The sequence below is a fragment of the Anneissia japonica genome, unplaced genomic scaffold, assembly GCF_011630105.1.
Source record: "Anneissia japonica isolate Jap-2015-1 unplaced genomic scaffold, ASM1163010v1 scaffold26_len2425191_cov177, whole genome shotgun sequence".
In the NCBI taxonomy this organism is placed as follows: domain Eukaryota; kingdom Metazoa; phylum Echinodermata; class Crinoidea; order Comatulida; family Comatulidae; genus Anneissia; species Anneissia japonica.
In genome coordinates, this window is record NW_022685220.1 from 2392179 (window position 1) to 2413260 (window position 21082).

At 34.3% G+C, this 21082-nt stretch overlaps 1 long non-coding RNA gene across 3 annotated transcripts in view; it reads left to right on the forward strand.

The window, feature by feature from the left end:
• The first annotated feature begins 8969 nt into the window (after nt 1-8969).
• LOC117109418 overlaps nt 8970-21082 on the forward strand; it is an 18089-nt gene continuing 5976 nt past the window's right edge. Inside the window, exons 1-3 of one of the 3 annotated variants that reach the window (XR_004445522.1) lie at nt 8970-9192; nt 9671-9750; nt 17919-18027. This is a non-coding gene — a long non-coding RNA (uncharacterized LOC117109418). Of the gene's footprint in view, nt 9193-9670; nt 9751-11644; nt 11968-17918; nt 18028-21082 lie in introns of those variants that run through there. The other 2 variants (XR_004445521.1, XR_004445523.1) reach the window with 2 other exon arrangements.

Consider the following 21082-nt stretch of genomic DNA (forward strand, 5'->3'; position numbering starts at 1 on the left):
TATTATGCGTAAATATGTATTTAGTATAACAAATTAAATTTAAACGAAAATATGGAAGAAGCATAGGAAGAAAGAAGAATAGGAAAAAATTGAAAATGAACAATAATAATTTTTTTTTTTTTCATTATTGCATATCGTTTTTGTAAAAATAACCCACCTTAAAGGACTATCTGTCGTTTTCTTCTTTGCCACAGTGGACGAAAAAAAGTCAGTTATTCTACGACGTTTCGTAATTCTTTATCACTAAAAATTAACAAACACGCGTTTTGACGCAGTCCGTTCTGTTGTGTGTGTGTCTGCTATTGAAAACAACCTTCCTAATTTTGTGACTGGCTATGATTACTGAGATGGACCATGTTGACTTATTAATAATATTTTGTTTGGGATGGAAAAAAGGAGTCAATTTCCCAAAAATGCTCGATCAGCAAATAGGTTAGTGTGCGCTGTGGACAGTATGGCTATGGAATTTACTAACCACACAGTCCAGAATCAGGTGATTAAGTAGCAAAACTTTAGCTGCATTTGGTGGATTAAGTCGCAAAACTTTAGCTTCGTTTAGTGGCGCCATTTCTCTAGGTAGACGGCGACCAGTTTCGTTACCGGTTGGTACATTCTTACAAACATTCAGGCAAAGGCCAGTCAAAGTTGAGACGGGAGCCGGGTTTTTATCGATGTTTGCCATCCTTATATGTAAGCCATCGTAAATTCATGGTTTGCCAGAGTTGCGTTCAATTTAAATCCCCGCACTTCTGAAGCTGAGATATTCTATGAATGAAGCTTGTATCGCAGGCTAGAATTGTTTTTTTCTCTTTTGTGGGAATTTCACCCACCTTTATTTCTTTCTCTTTTTGTTATTTTTTACATTTTTTTTTTGTCATCAACGACATAAAAAATATCAAGAATCAAGGAAATTAAAATTAAATTGCACAGGATATGGGGGTCAGTCCACCATGGCTGACTAAATTGTTCAACTTCGGTTTTACCTGCATTATCATTTACGTTAACATTCTAAATTAAATCGTTATCTCAAAAACAATTTTTAAAAAAGTGCATCCATTCAGAATTGTGTATACGATTTAGAACACATACAATGTGCAGATCCACTCATATACATATAGTACATATATGTGTATACATACGCACCTTATTATCATACACACATAAACATTTAATATTTAATTTTTTTTCTTAAATTTATTTATTTATTTTTTTCGAAATAACACCATATAACTTTCTCATATACATTTTAAGTTTAATACATTTACCTACACACATACAGTAGTACAAGTTCGGATAATCATGCTGACCAATAATGTTTCTTTATAATGCACCTATTATTATCTGCATATATCTATATAAATACACATATACAAAAACACTCACATACATACTCATGTACATATACCTACATATACACATACACATACATATACCCATACACCCATATACACATACACACACATACATAAGTCTATATTTAGAATAGAATTTAAAAACGGGTCACCAAATAATGAATTAGGTGCTAAATTTTGATTTAATGCTAGGTAAGTTAAAAACAGACATTCCGTCTGAGTGGGACTCATTCAAAAATTTGAGGGGGTTCGCTAGAAAACAGGGGGGTTCGCTAGAAAAGGGGGGTTCGCCCGAACCATAACCCCCCCCCCCCTGGCTACGGGCCTGGAACCAAAACAAACGCACGAAGATAGGCGATTTACACAGTAATTTAAGAAAATAGCCTTTACTAAAACGTCTCGTACACGTTTTTTGTGTAAAGTTGAGCGCGATTTAAATTTACAGAAACCATGTTACATGTTTATGAATGTAACGTAATCTTTTCTCTATGATAAGAAAGTATAATACATACTCCAAGTATTGAAATACACGCCATCGTGTTGGGATTCAATATTTCGACATTAATTATGTCATCATCAGGAATGATGACATAATTAATGTCGAAATATTGAATCCCAACACGATGGCGTGTATTTCAATACTTGGAGTATGTATTATACTTTCTTATCTGAGATTAATCAGTGGACCTTTCGGTCTTTTCTCTATGATTGTGAAATATAACGAGAATAAATCGTACTATTTTGGGAATAAAACGTACATTGGTCGTGTCTGCCTGTGTTACAGCACGACGACGGCAGCCGTGTATTCACTCACAGTGAATCATGGTCGGTCGATGAAGCACGGAGCTTAACGTTTACAGTCAGGCCTCACTCAATCATCACATCTAGCCATGTCGCGTTGTCGTGCAACAAGTGTCAGGGGCCGAGGCCTAGCCTGTAAAAACTCTACGTATATTTAACTTAATTTTACATGAAAATCAAATCAAACGTCTTCTGATAGTTCTATGAACCTTTTTTAACCTACCCATGTTTTAAAAAGTATATTTCCCGCGTACTTTGGTTTTTTTGCTTGTTTTCCTGGACCATACAAAAACTCGCAATGTTATGGAATAGGACTTTTAGGCTTTGTTTACAATTTTATACACACTCGGCCAAATTGTGATGACGTCATCTTTCGTCACTAATTCGGTCTATTGAACAACACGGTTTTTCCCTATAAATCGGCCTATCTTTATAGGATGTTTTAAAACATAAAATTCCACTAATATCTCCATCACTTTCTCCTAAATTACAGATCGTGAAAAGTAAAGCCTTGGGTAGCAAATCTTTTGTCTTTAAACACGGTAGAATAATTCCACTCGCTCAGGGCATAGGTCTGATAATGCTAGATAAAGCTTTTCACTAGAGCTCCTGTGAATACTGTTCCAGCGAGCCCCTAACGTTACGGGCTTCAGAGTGCTGGAGAACGGAGCAGTGTCGAAATGATTCTTCTGCCATTTATGCCGTTTTTCGTTAATCGTTTTCTTTGTAGTATAGGATATTTCATGGTTATGTTTCTTTTTTTTTTATGTAAAGCGCATAGGGGCAACTTTCTTGTATTGTGCGCTATATAATAATAATAATAATATTATTATTATTATTATTAATATTCAAAAGAAGACAATTTCCATTGAAGATTATATTTGGAATATCGGCAATGAGTAGTACTTAGACATGGGAGTCCGTGAAGAATTTTGACATGTTCAGAGGGGTCCACGAATGCTAAAAAGTTTGGTAACCACTGATTTAAAGGATGTGCATACTCTGAAATTGCTTTGAGTTTATTCAACATAGCCTCTTCACATAAACCTTTCATATTTTTAACATTATAATTACCTATACGTTTCGTAGCTGATTTCATTATTTTGCATAATTCCTCTATATTTGTATCTTTTGTTGAATCCCATAAACCACAATATACTACAACAAGTAGTGACTGGATCATGCTCTGGTAGAAACACAGTATCCGTTCCAAAGTTAGCATTGAGTTAAAAAGTCCCACTCGAATAAAGTATATGAGACAACTTGATTTCTTGCTTCGAACAAGGTTCCCATTCGTAGAAATCTTATGAAGATAAGCCTATCCAATAGTGACGTTAAAGGGTCGAGACCAGGAAATACCTTCGACTTTTGATTGACAAAGATAGAAAAATGTTAAAGGTAGATACAATGTATACATAGAGCCTTAAAACAAAAATTTATAAATAAGCTCATCATAATTAAATGATGTATATGTAATTAATCTGTTAATTTTGAAAAAGGATGACGCATAAATTTAGTAGAATACAGGATGTAGAATAGAAAAGGAACTCGGAGAGGCTCACAATTATTCCAAAAATTATATATCAATGATAAATCGCTCATTATTATAGTTTACATGTTTGTAGTAAATTTTTGGCACTAATCGTCAGAGGTCAAGGTACCGAGCCTATCACATTTCATACATACGATATGTCGAATCCACGACTTTACGTCATACTCCGAAAAATACTTTATATGAAAAGAGCAGCATAAGTTTACAGTATTAATGAAACAATTATTAACATAAATTATAAAAATAAACATATGCCTTATACCCAAATACGACTTTAAATGTGCGTCCATTGACAGCAGTGTAGGCATATGCATTGTACTGGTTTTCATGAACGAACAACGTACCATCGGGTTATCGTTCGTCAATCAAGACTTCAAAATATTTAGTTCTTTCAACATCTACATAATCTATTATAACATATAAATATATATATATTATATTTATATATATATATTTAATGGCAAATGGGATATGTTATGGGTATATTTTGTCATTCTTAACGCGTCCTCTACGAGACTCTACCAGACAGCACTAGTCGGTGGTCTCATGGACTAATCGGAGATCTAAAGATACTATCTCTACTGTGCATCAATGGCGGCCCGCTGGATCTCAAAAAGAGAGATTCAATAAAAATATATAAATTTAATGGAAAATTGGATAAACCAATAAAAACAACGAGCAGCAACATAAATGCAAATAATGATAATATCAAGTTTAAACGGAACAGTAGAGAAAATCCGATCAAGAATGACAAAACAAACTAAATATCCACTGGAAAAAATCCCAATATCTGCAGACGGATCCGTTTCGGCCTTCTAGGCCTTATCAGTGCAGCTAGGGTAAAGATGAAGACCAAACGTTATGACCAGCTTGAGCAGGGCCTAGGCTAGCCCGACGTTCAACTGCAGCATCGCTAATGAACCGTCAATGCCAAACCAAGACAGTATATAGATACGGCCCAGGTGTGGATGCAAATATTGGAACAAGAGCTATGCGCCTACTTGATTATGGAATGTTATGGGGGCGGAAGACTGTTCCAGTAAACACAGAGTATATTTTGTCATTCTTAACGCGTCCTCTACGAGACTCTACCAGACAGCACTAGTCGGTGGTCTCATGGACTAATCGGAGATCTAAAGATACAATCTCTACTGTGTATCAATGGCGGCCCGCTGGATCTCAAAAAGAGAGATTCAATAAAAATATATAAATTTAATGGCAAATGGGATAAACCCATAAAAACAACGAGCAGCCACATAAATGCAAATAATGATAATATCAAGTTTAAACGGAACAGTAGAGAAAAACCGATCAAGAATGACAAAACAAACTAAATATCCACTGGAAAAAATCCCAATATCTGCAGACGGATCCGTTTCGGCCTTCTAGGCCTCATCAGCGCAGGTAGGGTAAAGATGAAGACCAAACGTTATGACCAGCTTGAGCAGGGCTTAGGCTAGCCCGACGTTCAACTGCAGCACCGCTAATGAACCGTCAATGCCAAACCAAGACAGTATATAGATACGGCCCAGGTGTGGATGCAAATATTGGAACAAGAGCTATGCGCCTACTTGATTATGGAATGTTATGGGGCGGAAGACTGTTCCAGTAAACACAGAGTATATTCTGTCTCTTATACACATCTTTATGGTTGCATAAGAGGTCTCTGGTGGGATTCGAACCCGCAATCTCTCGCTATCCCGGTGAACGTCATAGGCCCTGTCTCTTATACACATCTAGATGTGTATAAGAGACAGTTCTTATACTGTACCAACATATTTACATTTGTTTTCTCCACAGTTGTTGGATACTGCGCATGTTCTCTTCCATAATCAACTGTTCACCTCTTATCAAAGTCACCGTTGATGACCGAAGAGCATGATATATGATGTTCTGACAAATCATTAAGTAGTATTATAGAATGACAATAACAATTGTACTGCATATGCTTGATAAGACAAAATATTATATAAATACGTATTTTGGTTTGGGGTTGTGGTTAATTGCTTGTTATTTAACATACTGTATACAGCAACATTTAATATAACCAGTTGTGAATTACCTTTACAAATTTCACTAGAAAATATTATCATTAATATTGCTTTTTAGCTCATATAAGGAGCTCTAGGAATACTCGACTGATTAATAGATTCTGTTGTTTTTTTTTTTCTTTTTGTATAGGCGGCCGTTAAGGCCAGGATACTAATACTGCCTCTAGTAATATATTCTGATTTTTTTGTGTGTTTTCTTTCTTTCTTGCCTAGTTTATTGATATTGTTTTTATTCCTTGTAATTATTTTCTTAATGGCTTGTCATGTTAAATGTAATAGTTTCCTTTCATAATCAATGGCATTATTGTATTTCATTAGCTTTCGGTACCGTGGCTGGTCGCTCATTTTCACGTGATGTTAGTATAATCATGTGACAAGAGGCTGTCGTAGATCGGCGGTAGGTCGTATCTGCAATCTCTGTTCAATAGGGGAGCTCTTACTCGACATAAACAAATGTTAATAAAGGAATGCTTGTGTCTTCATTGTGTTATTTATTAATTTTAACATTGTATTTAAAACCCTGTTTCTCAAAGTGTTTCTTAATACACAGAATAACTTATACTCTAGATTAAGCACCGCGAGCTTATTTGAGTGCAGCGTTTATTCAAGTATTTATATAAAGGAGGTTTCGCATGCGAACGCGTACAGTTAAGTTGGACGAATACGTCATCATTTTGACGTCATAGGCCGGCTGCTATCTGTTAAAAGTGTGGACGACACGTATAACTCGCTCACTACACTTAAGTGAAAAACGTGTAGGGAGATTTTGGATTTCTAGTAGGATCTTCGTTTATTTTTTTCACATTTTACATACGTGTAAAAAGTAAATGTATCTTTAACTACGTACATGCCATTTTTGTGAAATTTTACAACAGCAAATTACGATAGGATGCGTCTCATTTTGGGGTATCAAAACGTCGGTGTTTTGACCTTGGTGGTGTCCGGATTTTGTGTAGGCCTAGGCATACCTTGTAGCCAGGCACTTTTGGGTCATAAACAAATATGTTTCGGCTACAATTTTCAATTTCCAAAAACCTTACATACTAATAAAACTTTGAAAAGCATGATGAGAGAACAAAAAAAGAGTACTGTATAGGCCTAGGCTACGCTTGAATTGCGCTGTGATTGCATAAACACACAGAATGGCTACAAACCGTTACGGATAGCTAAACGTATGCATACACGTATTTGCTTGCGTGTAAAACCTCTCTAATAAGTTGGACAGAATGCCAATAAAAAAAATGGATTTCCGGTAAAATTCCATAATACTGTATAATATATTGTAAGAACGCATTAGCCTAATATACAACATAATTCTATTTGTTATTTCAACTCAAGAGGCATAAGTTTCATATTTTAAACTCTGTACAGAGTATCAAATTTTCTTCCACAAAAAAATGGTTGTATGCCCATATACAGTCATGATATGATGTCATCATGACCATATATAGGCATGCCACATGTTTTTTGTCAAATAAAGTTTTATAAGTCTACACAAAGCTTTTACATAATCATGGCTTCGAGACCATCCTCCAAGAAGCGTTTATATATACTCATGAACTTTGCGACAAATGCTTCCTAGTGATATATTACTTTACTACCCATCTGTAACCTGTGTTCGTAGAATGCTGCAATCTGGGTGATCTCGGATTTTAGCTGGCCGTCACACTCAGATGTAAACATTGTCCAAGGACATTTCTTCCCTAGATTTAGTCTATACATCAATTTACATTTAAATATACAAAAAGTTAAAATTGAAACTAACTCATTTGTCTTCTTATCACAGCTTGCAAGTACGATATTCATCCAATTTACTTTATCAGGCTTCTTTAGGCACAATTGTAACATATAATTTTTTCCAACATGGCTTTTTCTTTGTTAAAAACTCACAAGTGACTAGACTCAGATGTAAACATTGTCCAAGGACATTTCTTCCCTAGATTTAGTCTATACATCACTTTACATTTAAATATACAAAAAGATATGTTATGGATGTGTGGAAATAGTTCTTCGCTATACAACAGCCAAGTACCCAGTAAAATGGGCAAAGAATACCTATGAGGCATAAACGTACCTGAAACCAGCAAATTAAAACAAAATCGTAAAACCTCGAATTGAAGCCCTAGGCATTTCTTCTTTTATTTTTTTGCAAACTTTTGATGGATATATTTTTAAAAATAAGCTTCATTTCGAGATGGGCTTCTTTTCGAGGCTACTTTTGCGAATTAAAGATGGGGGTTTCTTTTCAAAATGAATGATGTAAATTTTTTGAATTTGTACTATGAAACAATAAATAAGGCCACTGTAACATCAATCTGTATAATGGAGTGTATTTAACTGCATTAAATCCCCTAATCTACTTTATAAGCCAAGCTTGTATTTAATATATTTTGTTTTCTGAAATTCATGTACTATGTACTGTACTATCTCGAAAAGAAGCCTATGCTTTTTTTCGAGGCTAATTTTGCAAACTAAAGAGGGGGCTTCGACTTGAGATGGGCTTCATCTGAAGATTAAGCCCACTGGGCTTCAATTAGAGGTTTTAGATGAATAATCGTGATTATAAATAATAAAACAAATCAATTTCAATTGCACAAACACAATGAAAAAACAAGTTTAATACAAAGGTAACTATGTCTCATGGAATAGGGACGTCACTCTCCTAAGGTCAATTAACCCGTACTAACAATACAGTGAGTACACAAGAGAGTCGCTGATACAATAAAAGCAAGCATTTCACAGGCACTTTGAAAGAAGACATAGATGAAGTAATACAAACAAAACACTGTTGAGAAATATATTCAATTTAGTTTACGAATCAACAGCACGTTTTTCAAACATTTTCAATACTAGAGTATTAATACTTTCCTTAAACTGCAAGTACGTGTTAGCCTCCTATCAAAAGGAATTTTTTCGGAGTGTCAATCATGATTACTAACTGATTAATCAGAAACTCACGTGTGTCTTAAAAGCACACCCGTTTTCCCAAAAACTTACGTGTTTATTATATACGTTTACATTAGGTAGTTTTCGCCGCACGACATTAACCTTAACGTTGACGCATGACGTCATAATTTATTCATCGTGCGTTGGGGAGTACGTTAATTTTAGTATTTTACGTGCTCGACGTACGTTAGTTACGGGTTTTGCGCATGAGTATTTCGATTTGTTTACAAAAGGAGCATGTTGGGTATTAACGTTAAAGTTAAGGTTAACGTTGTGCGGCGAAAACTACCTATTGTCGTTTTGTGTGACCTAGCAACAATATCCATCTAGTGTATACGTTGCAAGTTGTAAGAGATTACTAAGTCAAGTGATATACTGTACAGTATTCTGAAATTAAGTTGGAGTTTATACTCACTGGAACCGATGATGAGAACGATAGCATACGTTAGGCCCTGCTGACGATTTCTCTACTTTTACACACACTGGTATGGTAAGTACAATAGCTAACAGTATCTCTGTTCCTGCCAAGGCCATAAACAGTATCTCAAGTTCGGTGATGTCACGAAGAGTTTGTCTCTTAAAATTGAAAAATAAAATACGACTATATATAATCTCAATTAAAAGCAAAAATAACATTGACTTAATTGATTGATTATGCTTGCACTAGGCATTTTCTGAGTTCATAACACGCGGTGAGCAGTGAGTGATTCAATACATGTTTCACCCAAACAAATTCATTTCATTGTATGCATCCTCTGAGATATTACAATATGTTTTTTTGTGGATTGGTTGGTCAAATTTAAGGTTACGAAACAAGCAATAACAGTATTTAAAAAAATACGTAAGGTAGGTTACCGAGCAAGTGCAGAATAAACCTAAAAGATACTAAGCCAAATCCCACTCCACCACCCAAAGAAAGGTAAACAAAAACAAAATGGAAATTGATGACGTCTTTTTTTCAAAAGTAGTTTGGAATGACCTGAATTGCCCGTTCTACTGTATATGAGGTGTACAACGGCCTATTTGCCACGGAGCTGCGGTTTACAAGGTATAGTATAATTTGACATTATAAATACGGGTCCCACTGCAAGTTTCATTCCGGGCCATTTTGGTGTGAAGCTGTCAAGGGTCACAAGTGGGACCACGGGAAAATCTTGTCCCGGTGGGGTCCACTGGGCGAAATTCCCTGGAAGATTAGAAGTTTTAGTTTACGAGCAGTATTTGATGGATTTCAAAGAATTTTGATTCTCAGGTACTGATAATTTTTTCAGAAAATTCATCATAAGAAGCTTGTGCTTAGGAGTAATGTTTTGCCTAGTATCGTGCCGAATACTTAGTATGTTCCCAAATATTTGCGGGAAAAAAATCGTAAGTGATTCAGATAATAACAGCCTTGTGTGACAAAGAGTTTAAACATTTTACACGCAACATTCAGAGTGTAACAGTTTTTTACATAGTTTGAAAAAGTCGTGTGTATTGTTTTCAAGAAAAAATAGATGGCTTATCAAAATTACCATTATAGTAATAGTAGTATAGTAGTATAGTATGTGGGGAAAAAGGTGTTAAAATAATAATAATTAATATTATCAAGGTGTGAGCGAACAGAAAGGTTAAAACTATTAGAACTATTAGTGAGATTGTTAGGTATTAGTACAGAACAAAATTGAAATGAGTAATTTCTTTGTAGAGATTATCTATTGTAATCTATATCGATGTGACTCTCCGTATAACGATAACAATCACTACCTCGCACATATATTAGCGCTAATCAACAAGTCAGTATCCAGATTAGAATTCTTAGAAATGTATATTATAAGTTACTGATAGGCCTATATGGAATGATAGGGCACTTTTCTGAGAAAAAAAATCCGAGGTACCGTCTCTTTTATGTTTTAATTTCAAAGTTCAAATGCTTTACTACTCGCAATACTCGAGATACATATTATTCCCATGGTTTATATTCCTATGCTAAATAACTCAGATTTAATGGCAATAGTGATGGGCTATGCAATTATAATGCGTGTAATACTATTGTAATTAGTCTCTATAACTACAACAAAAGTGCAACAAACAAGGTGTATAAAAACCAAAAGTGAAAAGTGAATAGACGGGATTTGAGCCGAGACTGGAAGACATTCAAGCATGTGGTGTAATGATAAGTTATGGGTTATATCTGCTGTTTAATGGTCTGAGTTTTAATTTAACTTTAATTGAAATATAATACATAACCAAATACGATTGAAATTATTACAGTTAAATATTGTGGTAAAGCTGTTAATAATGTTATGTAATCATAACTGATTTATTGTTTTTCAATTGTTTGATTGTTGGGGTAATGCTGGTTTCATAAGACTCTGATTCCAAAACGCTTTTTTTATATTATATTATTGATTTACCTACTAAATAGGCCTACATGAAATGATGCTGGGATGCTCACACAAGACAAAAAATGTATATACTAGAAAAATGATGTGACGTTTTTCATAATTCATTATGGATTGTACGTTATGAGGTGACACAAGGAATTATGTTGGAAGCATATGAACCCAAGAGACGTAATTTTATTTTTTTTAAATGTAAATATATAATAATAAATAATAATAGTTGGATTTGTAGGGCGCATCATGCGAAAAAGCCTCTATGCGCTTGGTGATTGAGCTCTTTGATATGAATATGAATACACATAATGTGATGTTTATAATTCATGACGGAGTACTCCATAAGGAATTAGTACAGATTAAACGTCGGTACTTTATTGGCAGATTTTATGTAAAAAAAATGTAATTGTAAATAGATGATATTCATAACTTCTTAATTTCATGATAGAGTGAGCGAATTATGCTTAACTATTTGTGCATTGTGAAATTGTAAAAAGGGCCGGATAGGCCTAGTGAATAATGATGAGCATCATGAATACATGATGGATTGCAGGCCGCTATTGGGTTTTATTGTTACTATTGTTATTATTATTAATGTAATGCATTATCCTAATATTATTACTGTTTTTATTATTATTATTATTATTATTATTATTATTATTGCTCAGTAGTTGTTACAGTGTTATTGTTCATTATTGGAGTGCGTTCAGCTAATTTACATTCAGTTGTTCAGTCAAATACTGTGCGTCTGCACTATAAAGGGTTTTCGCTGTGTTGTTTGTCACACCTTAGTAATGCTATGCTATGCTGGGCCTAAGACGTTGCCTCTGCTAGAGGGGAATATGTACCCAGCGTTAGCTTATGATGGAAATGCCACATAAGATTGTGTAAGTTATTCCTATTGTATCTATATAGGCCTATGCTTCTTTGGAAACGTAATTTGATGTTTTTGGTTTTATTCGTGGGTTGGTTTTGTTTGCTTATAGATCTCGTAGCCCTCGAGGTGGGGATTGGAATTTGACTATAAAACTGGTTGATACAATTGGTTCTACGTCGACTCGCTCTCTCCGATGCTTACGCAGCTTAGAATCTATAGGAGTGGGAGTTATTGCCTACGTTGGTTCTCATGGTTAGCTGCAAGGGATGTGACATTCATGCTGATAAATATGACTATGGAAAAGATGATTGTATTGTACTTATGGTTTCCAATGTGATGTAATGTTTAAATCAAGGTTGTGTTATAGAGTTGACACTAAATGCGTTTGTTTGTTTATGATAGTAGTATTGCATGTAATTTTGTATGGAATTGGAAGTTGTAATGCACATATGATTATAAATGAGATTGTGCTTGTGTTTTCATGTGGCGAATATGTTGGGCCCATTGTTAAACGTATGTGATTAAGTGAATTAGATTTTGACACCGTTTGAGATGTGATATTTCGTAATGTCTCCTAGTATATTAACGTACACATTAACATGACAACATTTTTCTAACCTCCAGACACTTTCTCTCACAATCCGACTAAAACGCTCACATAGGCAGATTTGAGAGTGCCATTCTCGGCCATCTATTTCTGCTATATCATAAATAGGCCGACAGTGGCGCCAAGAGGCCGAGGCAACCGGAGTAAGTGCCTCGGGCCCGGGATAACTTGGTAAAAAAAATAATAAAATAAATAAAAATCATTAAACGTATACATTCATCCAGTATCATTCATGTGTTTTTCCTAGTGAAATTGTAAACTGACCGTTTATCGATGAAGTTCGACTTCTAATTCTTTTTCATGACTTCTACTACTGGAGTTTATGTTACAATGTATCAAATAGTAAATTCTTTTACGTTATTGTCAAAAGCTTGGAACTTGGACATAGTCAATATACATACAAGTTAAAAAATAGGAATAGACCTGATAGAGATTCGATTGTCAAATAAATACTGAATTAAGAGTGCCATTTCCGGCAGTCTACAGTGGCGGATCCAGTGGGGTGGGGGAGGGGCTTGAGGGCTCTGCCCACCACCTGCCCACCATCAGTCAAGCAAAAAAAAATTTAAAAAATGAGAAACATCATATTGTCCTCGTGGCGGCGTGAACTTTGTTCACCCCGTCAGAAATTCTCTGGATCCACCCCTGGTCTGGAGATGCCATAATCAGATTAAATGCCATAATCATCGATTAAAATAGTCCTTTAATCCGTTAAAAGCTCGTAGTTTCTGGGACACCAGGGATCTGCCCTCGATCCCATTGGGGCGCTAGGCGACCCCACCCAGACCCCAACTAATGTGCCCAGAACTGTTTTGCAGGAATATGTTACCTGCCAGAAGTTTCCACATTTTTTTGAATCACAATCGAAGTTCTACGTGTTTGCAACCTCATATGAGATGAAGATTTAAGCTGCATGCATAATGAGCGTTGAGGGTCGGTCGACCGTTCGTGTGATGTGCTAGTCAATGTCAGCAAGGGCGGATCCAGTAAGGGCACGGTTCACGTGCTCCCCCGTTTTACAACTAAATTTTAAAAATTTCATTGCAAATCAAAGTTATGTGCTTCTCACTTACCTATCCGGAAACTGTTGTGCCCCCAACCCAAAAATTCTGAATCCATCCCTGACTGAGAAGAGAGATCTTAAATTGGTTAGAAGAATCTTGATGATAAGACTCTTCTTAATAGCACCAAATTTAGGTCATTTGGATTTGTATTTTCATTTATATTACCATATCTTAACCAACTCGGTAAAAAATTACATTCAACGATACTTACTCTCACCATTACAGTATGAACACTTCTCGATTCAGTTGTGATCAACAGCGAAGTATTATTTGTAGCCATTTTAAAACAGGAGTGTAGGTCAAGATCTGCTTGATGAATGAAATAACCAAAGAAGGCAAGAAGTGTATGTGTGTGTCCCCGGGCCAGAGGTGCTATTATATGCGTTTGTTCGTTCTTACCGTTACGGTTACAGTCAACATAAAAGTGGTGGCCCAGAGCAGTTAGAGAGAGTTTGGCCAACTCTGTTTCACGGGATTCGATATACGCGCGTGTGATTGGGGGATCGCAATCACATGACTTACACCGGCCATATTGTCACCAATACAAAACATTAAAGCTATACGCGCACATGCGCCTGGGCTGTTTGGTAAGTTGGCCAGCTATCTACGGCTCAGCAATGGCCCAGAGCCATATATAGAAAGAGTTGCGACATTGAGAATTTAGAAGCCATTTTGTTTCCAACGTGATGCGCGTTCTGTGTCTAAAGGTGATGTGCGTTCCTGTGTATAATATTGTATAATACAATTAGCGGCCTCCTGTATAGTTTAATTTCATTTAATCTTTTTAGCAGTCGAATTTCATGTAACTATTTATAGATTTTTTTTTATGATTTCACTACTTTATATCCAATTTCATATTATAAATACCGTACTGTAATCAATCAATCAATCAATCAATCAATCAACTTTTATTTCGGAATTTCCTCCATAACAAATATAAAAATGGAAAAGATAAATAATATTACAGACTGTAGGCAGTTATAAAACCTGCTCAATACAAAAGTTTATTCCATTTGGAAAACATAGTCGAGTAATATAATACTGACTTGACAACACCTTTAACCAGGCTGTTTTCAGAAGCATATATCCTTTTCATAAAAGAATAAACTGATTTTCTTACAAATTCGTAAAATGAAAGTAGCCTAACGTAGCAAACATTGCACCAGCACTGCTTGCCCTGGGCTTAACAAGCAAACTCTTAACGAATATATCGACTTACTCTTATAGTCAGACCAGACATTTACACAATAAAAATTCATACAAAAACTTTGTATGAACAACAATAATTTACTATTTTTAAGCAAGTTCTTTAATCCTCACCGATATACCGAGAAAGCCTCTCGATGGCAAGCATTCTTCAATTAGGCAATCCTTAAGTAGCTCCTGTTATATTTGCAAATAATTAAAAAAATTATTTAAATATTATGTATATCAAAATGTACCTAAAATCCGTATATAGGGTATATAGATTGTTGCTCTTTAAATTTGAATATGAGCGAGCCCTATACAAATCTTATGTTATTAATTTGATTATTATTATTATTTATAAATATTAAAATAGTATAGGTCAGGTGGCCGCAATATATAAACTGTGCTTTGCTGTAAATGTTATAAATTGTAAGTGTTAAATGATATACAGGATGTTTGATATATTCAACTTGTGTAATTATGTAACGTACATTTTATTTTATTAAAAGTCTAGCCTGTACAGTATGCTACTTTTATGAACACACTGGTAGAGCGTGTCCGCTGATTTAAAAGCGTCGTTTCCAGATGAAGTTATAATAATTATATAATAGTATGCAATAGAAACAGCAAATCATTTTTAATATTATAAAACATCACTTTTCTTTTCATTGGCATTCGTATTTATACAGGCTGTAAAACACAAAGAAAATTAAGAAAAACAATTGTTAATATTGTTAAGCGAACAACTTTTAAAGATTTTTAGAAAAGGGCGAAAAAAAAAATTTTGTTTTCTTATTTAGCTTAAATATTTTTCCGAACGCATCTAGGCGAATGAGAAAATAAAAATAAAATTTTAATGATGAACGTAAACAGTTTATTAATGCAAATGATAAATGCATTACATTTATATAATTAAGGAAGAAATGTGACGAATTAACGATAATTGAAAAAAATTCTAATTCTGTCCAATAATTTACGCGAGCACGCACGCGCGCAAATATTCGATTATATATGAATTCTAATACGCTCTCCATACTAATTGATGTTAATTATAAAATATAATTGTAAACCCAATTAAGTGTGTGAAATTAATATGCAATGTACGTAACACATATACTTTGCATGTGTTCATTGGGAAGATTATGACACAGAATGGACGGTGTATACCACGTGACTTTCGCAACCAAGGAGCGGAATGTCGCAACTCTTCATATATATATGGCTCTGCAGTGGCCCAGAGCCGTAGATAAAGTTTGTCCAACTTGGCGCATGGCGCCTTGTTGTTACCAAACAGCGTGCGCGCGTATTACCTTTATAACACTTTATAACACTGATGCTGCATAAACTTTCTTTTATTATTCTGTTCATGAGGACAATTTAATTATGGGATTTTAATATATCCTATCGCGTTAGTTTGTGGCAGTGGCCCAGAGCCGTTATAGAGAGAGTTTGGCCAACTCGGTTTCACGGGATTCTGCTATACGCGCGTGATTTGGTGGATCGCAATCACATTACTTACACCGGCCATTTGTTACCTAAGCAAAACATTGGCGAGCCATTTTAGCAGTTAATGATAGATGATTAATGCTATATAATATGAAATACAGTTATGTTCGGTTTGGGGTTGCTGCAATCGATCCAACAAAGGAACAATTAATAATGCATCAATTTCCTTAAAGCCCCATTCCCGGCAAAATTTCAGTTTTTAGGAAAAATCTAATTTTTGCATAATGTTATAAAGATTTATAAATATAATACGGAATTGCTAGTTTAAATGGATTTAGACATTCCTAAGAATAAAAAAAAATGTAAAATAAGACTGAAATTTGATTTTTTTTTTTGTGTTCCACACAAAAAATAAATGCGGATGAATTTTTCATGTTGAATTTGCGAGAAGAAATATCGTAGGCGCCGAAAACATTAGCCTATCCAGTGCTGCTAGGCTAGGCCTAGCCTTACCTCGATTTAGGTTCTGTTATCACACATAAAAACGGCCGACATGATATTTTCCGTTGCTAGTATTGACACTTGTGAATATAATATGTCACAGGAATTATTTCAAATTTGTTTAAAAACTGATTCTGACTAAGATTTTGACACTTAAACAAACAAATCTCAGCCTAACCGAACGACCGCATTGTGCGAGATGCGAAGTACAAAAGTAATCTCATTAGAGAGGGCGCACTTTATTGACTGTATAAAGTATAAATAAAAGCGAGAGTATTCCAGTGGATGCGATCTACAACCTCTGAATTTGCCTAGTAACGATGAATTAACTCGTCGAGAAAATGGTAAAATTCGTCGAGAAAATGGTAATATTTTATGAGAAATAGTCTGTATTTCTCATTTTTTTATTCTTTTGCGTAAAACTAAAATTCATGCCAATATTTTTCCATGATTTATAAAAATTGGAATAATGCAAATGCATATTTTCTAAAAAAAAGTCAGTTTTTAGTGAAATTTTGCCGGGAATGGGGCTTTAAATTCCAAAAAGGAGGAGGATTTAGAATTGTATTTAAACATTGCTGGCGATCGAAAAATCTCGCTATCCACGTGCCGACCCACTGCGCGGTAATCCACCTAATAGCGAGCTTTCGAAATGGGCAACGCGGGGAGCTGCGACGGGGAATTCAGTCAGCCATGAACGTCGTACTATGCACTTCCCGTCTGAACATCAAAGATGTTTCGATTTACAGGACGACGCGCTCCCTCGTATCGCGTGATCAATTATGCAGGCGCACCCAACGAGCGTGTATTTATAAAACTCGCGTTGCCGTAGTCAACAAAACGCCAAATCGCTTGAAGCCCATTGTCAAATCCACACAACGAACGACTTCCCCATTTATTCGCATGCGCAGTACGGTTTCACGCTCCACTGCCCGTCGTAGAACGCTGGGTCGTCCAAATCGAAGCAACTTACTACCTCTAGGCCTAGATTTCAGCACTTCTTCGGCCTAACACTATAAGGTAGTACATAAATCGGCCTATAATACTATAAGCATAATTTCAATAATAATTTAAAAAAAAGGAAGGATTTTCAAAGCAGCAATGAATGATATTTCTAAAAGATGCAATGTTGTACTTTGTTGTTAATTTTTACAGAAAAATTGAATCCTTCAATAAAAGCGAAAACTTGTCCAAGGAGTCCTGTGCTATGCAAACATGTGCTTTACAAATCATCAATGATTGTGCAACTAAGGAGATTTTAAAGGTAAAAAATTAAATAAAATTGTTGATATTGTTTCAATACATACACTAAATCATTAAATGTTTTACAATTACAAATCAAAAATTCAATGAATAATAATAATTAATAATAATAATAATAATACAGTAATAATACAGTAATAATGATAATAGTAACTTACTAATAATAAACAGAAGTGTGGAGAATGCTGCTATTTTACTTACATAGGCATAGCTTCTTGATTATGATTAGGCCTAGGCATATTGTACAAAAAAATATCTCACTAGAGGCTAGACCAAGTCTTTCTAGGCAAGATAGAGAGGCCTGCTAGCGACTAGGCATAGGACTAGATGTCATCGTGCACCCCCCCCCCCAGTTAAACTTTCTTGGTATCCTTTTGCACAAGAATATAGGGATGCATTGTATGTACTCTCGTCATTTGTAATGGTCGTTAGTGTTTTATGGTCAATACTTTTTTTGGGGAGGAGGCGTAACATTTATGCCCATAACCTGTGAATTCAAAATTCCATCAATGTTATTTTGGTAGCAATGTGTAGCATATATATTTGTTAATCAAATGCAGTTTAAATAAAATTAATCTGACAATTATTAACGTCACTAGAGGTCAAAAGGTCATCGACCTTTTTCTAAAATGCAAATTTTTAAATAAAATATCAATAAACTTCAGTGTCATATGTCTAATTTTGGATGTATTTGATACAAATTGTGTTTTTCTTGTAGGTATTGACATATGATCCGACAGTTTTTGGGGTGGGGTAACATTTATACTTATAACTCAGTCATTCAAATTTAAAAAAAGTTGAAACAGGCAGAAATTGGCGTAGCTAGAGGTCAAAAGGGCATTGACCTAAGCAGAAAAGTTGTATTATTCCCAATTTACTCACAAACGTTTACAAATCTACAGTTGTGAGTAGATTTGATACCAATTAGTATTTTCTATTATTAATCAGCATATGGAATGTAAAATAATAATATTAATAAGAAAAATGTATAAATTTATTAAATGTATTACTGTCATTGTTGATTACTTGTGTAATCAATTGCGATGTTTGGGGTAGGGGTTAACATTTAGGTTCATAACTCATGATTTATTAGATAGATTTGCATGATGTTGGTATTGACATGTAGCCTGTAGATTTTCAAGCCATTCAAATTTAAAACGTGTGAAGAAATTGACGTATCTAAAGGTCAAAACGTCGTTGACCTCTGTAGAAAAATGTAAACTCTTCCAAAACACCATGGCAGATATTCTTTATGACCATATATGGAAATATACTGTAGTGGTGAAAGTTATGTTAAAAGTTTCCCACACGAATAAAATAAACGAGCGGTACTTGATAAAGACCATTTGGTTTCTTGCTTCAAACAAGATATACATTCATAGAAGTCTTTTATGAAGATGAGCCTTTCCAAGTGAACATAAACGGGTCGGGGACCAGGACATACTGTACATTCGAATTTATATTGACAAAGATTGAAATATGTTAAATACAGACACGATGTATACATAGGCCTAGGTCTATAGTCCAGTTAGAATATGTAATTATATATCGGAATGTATATACTGCCCTGCTCTGAGAAAAGGCATTAAGTAACAAAATCATAGTTTTTAGTAAATTAGCAAAACGCGTTTGAGTTTTTCCAAGAAAAGTACAAATGATTTCAAATTTGTTAAACTATGGTTTGCTTAGATATATTATTACAAAATTTGCCACATACCTTTCATTGATTAATTTTATTATTAAGGGGGCCAAAATGGAAATAATGCCTTTTTTCAGAGTATGTATAACTATGAATATAGATAAATACTTTTGAAATCGGGCATTATCTACAAAAGTGTTAATAAACATGCATTAATTATTCATTTATTGAAATGTATGTATATGAAATTAAATCTATAGATTTATAACATATATTTCATAAAAATCTGCTCCAAAAACAAGTGAAATCTAATATTTAAAATATTAAAATAGTTTAAACCGCAAAGTCTTCTATTTAATTTTTAAAAACCGAAGTATATGTATGAAATCCAAAGGTTAGTGTAAAAATTGAAGTCTAGTTTACTCTGACATTATAAAATGAGGAATTTAATTGTGTACACGAGGAAAATGCGCAGAGGGGAGGGGAAGGAGCCAGTGTTGTGAGGGGAGCGGGTGAGGTAGGATAGAGTGAAATTATTTTTAACGTATTTATTTTTTTGGTTCAGTAACTAGCATGCCATCATATTTTTAAATCTCTTCATCCTCTTAATTATCATCATATACACCATCATCATCATCATCATAATCATCACCATTATCGATTGATAATCAGAATAGGCTTATCATAATAATTAAATCGTTATCGACTAATAATAAAATAGACAAAGCATTATAATTGCAAATTCAAAGTTTATTGATTATAACTTGTTAATTAACAATAACATGTAGAAAAATATATATATATAAAAATGGTGTGCTAATTTTAAATATAAGATTAATTAATTTATATTTATTAAGTTATAATATACATTGACACTATTATCTTTACAATGATAATAATACAATAAAAACATGTTATACAAATGAGTACAAAACATTTTAAAAGTTTTATTTACAATTCTTCGACTGTTTTAATAGTTATTTACAGGTCCTTTTACGGTTTTTTTTTTTAAATAGTTACACTTTTTCTTTCACAATTGCATTACTCAATGTCCCTTCCTCGAAGTGGAGCATGATCTCGGTGGCGAAAATTGTGTCTGTCCACTTTTGGTTTACCACTTGGTTGCCTGAAAGAGTAATAATAATGATGATAATAACAATGATAATAATGATAATAATAAACACAACACAAAACATACAATGTCGATAAAACAAGAAATACTACTACTAATATTAATAATCTAAATTTACGACTAGGTTTGAAACATAATAAAATACAATATTGTACTCACTCTTCCGAAGGACTTCTAAAAAGGGCCTGGTCTTGCGCTGTAACTTGCATAATTTCGGCAAAAGTATTGCATTAATCGCAGAATTATAAATAAACGCCTTAAAATATAGAGCAGATAATGCACTTT